Here is a 4,011-nt window from a genome sequence, read left to right as displayed (position 1 = left end):
CATTCCATGTTCCGATTAGTATATCGATAACCCTGTTGATAACTGTGTCGCTAAAAATACCGATAACAATATCCATAAAGATAGAAAAATACAACGATTGTAAAATCATCATTCATCGATAAATACAACAATCTTCAGTATCGATTATTGTACATATCGTTAACAATATAAATGACTAAATGGATAACAAAATCAATTATTTAATCGATTATTATGCCGATAACAATATCCATTATTGTATCGAGAACAATATCGATTATTATATTGATTATTATATCGATTGAAATAGCGGTTATTTAATCAATAACAGTATCGATAACAATATCGATTATTTTATCGATAGCAATATCGATTATTATATCGATAAAAATATCGAGTTTTAAATCGATAACAATATCGATCTTCAGCCTCATCCTTTTCTTCAACTTTTTCTTTATTTTTGCATATTCCTCTTCACCTTTACCTTAAAGTGTTTAAATTTACTTTGATCTTCGTTTTTACCTGTACCTCTAGGCATCTTTGTTTATGTTTTTATTCTCAAACCGCTAAACCGCTGAGAACTATTTCCATGTGCATTATTCCCCTTGAATTTGACAATTTACTCCCAACCAACCAACTGCCGCTAAAGAAGTTTCACTTCATAAATTCAAGAAATGTTCTTACCCTTTTAGTTACCCTTATTCTTATGTATCTGTCATTGTCTTCATTTTCGTCTTTATCTTCACTTTTGCCTTCTTTTTTTTTACTTCATCGTTATCATTTATTTCTTCATCTTTATATTTATCTTTATTTCAAAGCTTAATTTCAAATGTGTAGTGAAACAACAGGCGAAACATGTCAAATTGAACATGTTGCAGCAACATGTATACACAATTCGAAAATGTTTAAACGACGGTTTTGGCCGTAATTTTCCACCAATTGTGAAACCATAAAAACTCTGCTCATCTACGGAAAAATGCTTTTCCAACGGTGTCGGTTCGGTAGAATCGCCAAACGAACGGAGACAAAATTTATGTTAGCGTATTAATATATAGATATGTTTTTTCACCTTTCCGAAACCTACCGCTAGATGGTAAGCCGGGGTGTATCAATTGTGAGTAAATTAGCGTCCTTAAATTTCGAAATATTACAGTTTCAGGCATATCTGAAATTTACCGTTATATGAAAAGCGGCCGTAATTTTAGTCCGATTTCAATAATTTTCAATGTTTTGCTTTTATGTGGGAAGCACAATAAGAATACCGAGTTTGGTACAAATTGGTAGAACGGTTACCGATATACATATATGTGATCATTAGTGGGCGGTGCCACGCCCATTTTCCAAAACATATTTCCTGGTAAAGAATTGTTGCAAGCATTAATTTTGAATAAATTAGCTTTAATATTTACTGATTTATCGAAGATTTTGTATTTCTCTAAATTACCGTTATATGGGATGTGGGCGTGGTTATTGTCCGATTTTTTAAATTTTCGGCCATTTAGTATGTTGTGCCAAGATATACACATGTAACCATAAGTGGGCGTGGCTACGCCCATTTTCCAAAAATTTATAATATTCTTATTTTTCGTCTAAAAATTGTTGTAAATGTCAATTTTGAGTGAATTATCTTCAGTAGTTACTAAAATATCGCAGTTTTCGTATTTCTGGAAATTACCGTTATATGGGAAGTGGGCGTGGTAACAGTCCGATTTCGGCCATTTTCAATACCAACCTACCTTGGATTAACGGAAACCTACATACCAACCATATTTCGTTGAGATATCTCAATTTTTGCTCGAGTTATCGTGTACACGGACGGACGGACAGACGGACAGACGGACGGACAGACAGACATGGCTTAATCGATTTCTCTATTCATTGTGAGCATTTATGTATACATTTGTCTATATCTATCTCGATTCGTTTTGGCTGTTACAAACAACCGGTATGTGAACAAAATTAATATACCCTTGTGCACAAGTGCGCTCGGGTATAAAAATTTAAATGTACACGTCTATCAAGAATCATTGTTCGTTTTCAACTAACTGTCGTAGTTTTTGCATATTTCAATTAATAAAAAAACGTTACTATGTGTTGTTTCCGTACAATATGATACGAATACAGTACAATTAAGTAAAGTATTTCATACTTTAACACATTCCCACATGAATATATGTATATATACATATGTATAGATGATATAGTAGCTCTGATCTAATACTTTTCGTTTAAAATCCCGTAGTAAAAATGTCAAACAGCATAATCACTTTCTGAAGTGAGAGCAAAAAGTGAGTAACAGCAAAAAGTATGGGAACAAAAAAGCATCTTCTCTTCGCAACTCTCAAAAAATCGCTCTCATTTACATGACGGGATCGTTTTTCCTGTAACTTCTTGCAAGTTCGTGTAAAAACCTGTAAGTTCATTGAGTAATGGATCAAAGCTAATACAAGATTGCACAAAGAGAAGACGAGAGTAAGAGGAAATTCCGAACAAATGAATTTCGCTTCCCATTTTGCTAACAAAAGATGATACGCTATATGTATTCATGACTTTGACGTAAACCTAGCGCCAGATGAAGTAGAAACACAGATCATATTCCTAAAAAAAAAACTAAATTTAGGAATATATGCTCAGACTACTGGCTCAAAAAATGTAATTGATGCGGTGTTTTCGAGATATTTTAACGCCCTTGATTTATTATTATTTTTACCAATCATACCGATATTTTCATGTATTAAAAAATTTAAATTAATAAAAAAAATTAAATCCGCAAAATGAATAAAATTATGTGTATGTATTATTAATGCCTTTTTACGTCCCGAAAACCCCGGGATTATTTGCCTAGAATCCTGGGATTTTCGGGATTTGTAATTTTATTTGATTACCGTTTAAAAATGTTCGTATTTAAATCAAGTGAAAAGTCTTAACAAAATGGATTTTTCCATTATACATACACCAGGTATAATGGAAATATTCAATTCAAATACGCCCGTACTAAAATGAAGCATTTTTCATTACAAGGATGGCGTTTTGCACGTCTCGGATCCTTTTTCATATGTGATTAAGAATGTATATGTATAAAAAGCATGCACAGCGGTGACAACACACACACATACATGGTATGACATAACCCTGTAGGGAAACCCCGAACTGGTGAACCAAATTTTTAGTTCCGTACTAGATCTTTATCGCCAAAAACGAACCAGTCCGATAGTAACTAAATCGCCACCAGTTCAAAAGCACCGATATGTGGTACTTTTAAAAAACAATTTCAGAAATCTATATCTAAAATGACGAATTTAGAACTGGTTCAAAACTACAGAAAAAGGGATGCAGAACGAACTAGATCTCATCTGGCGAATTTTGAACTATTTCGAAACTATTGAAAAAGGGATGCAGCGGGGGGCTTGTTTACTTTAAATAGATTTTTGCTTGGCGGGTTTTTCGTCAGTCTGCACGTCGCAGATGCTTTTTCATAGTTTGGCAATACAAAACTAATATTTGTGTTAGCATCTTAACATTTTGGGACCTTCTGGAATATAACCAATAACAGTCAGCAGCTCTGCAAATTCAGCTACAGCCAAAGGTATGTAAACGTGTTTTCAAATGTACAATTTAATTTACATTCATTCAAACAAATTTGATTTAAGATTGAAAATACATTTCTCTGCAAATAATTGAAGTTTTCTACCATGGTAACCCAAAAAGAAAACATGTTGTTACTTTTTATACCCGAGCGCACTTGTGCACAAGGGTATTATAACTTTGTTCACATAACGGTTGTTTGTAACAGGCAAAACGAATCGAGATAGATATAGACAAATGTATACATAAATGATCAGAATGAAAAGAGAAATCGATTAAGCGGTGACTGTCTGTCCGTCCGTCCGTCCGTCCGTCCGTCTGTGCACACGATAACTCGAGTAAAAATTGAGATATCTTAACGAAACTTGGTACGTGAACTTCTTTTGGGCGTGGGACGGAGGGTATTGAAAATGGGCGAAATCGGATAATAACCACGCCTACCTCCCA

The 4,011-nt window shown here is 33.8% G+C and overlaps 1 protein-coding gene across 1 annotated transcript in view; it reads right to left on the bottom strand.

Moving 5' to 3' along the window:
• Nucleotides 1-4,011, bottom strand: part of LOC118745558 (glutamate receptor ionotropic, kainate 2-like) — a 637,377-nt gene that overhangs the window by 574,095 nt on the left and 59,271 nt on the right. The window lies entirely within an intron of this gene.

This window comes from Rhagoletis pomonella, unplaced genomic scaffold (genome assembly GCF_013731165.1).
Source record: "Rhagoletis pomonella isolate Grant_MI unplaced genomic scaffold, Rhpom_1.0 Rhpom_scaffold_00009, whole genome shotgun sequence".
In the NCBI taxonomy this organism is placed as follows: domain Eukaryota; kingdom Metazoa; phylum Arthropoda; class Insecta; order Diptera; family Tephritidae; genus Rhagoletis; species Rhagoletis pomonella.
Note: the sequence above shows the minus strand (reverse complement) of the source record. Positions and strands in the feature narration are given on the sequence as shown.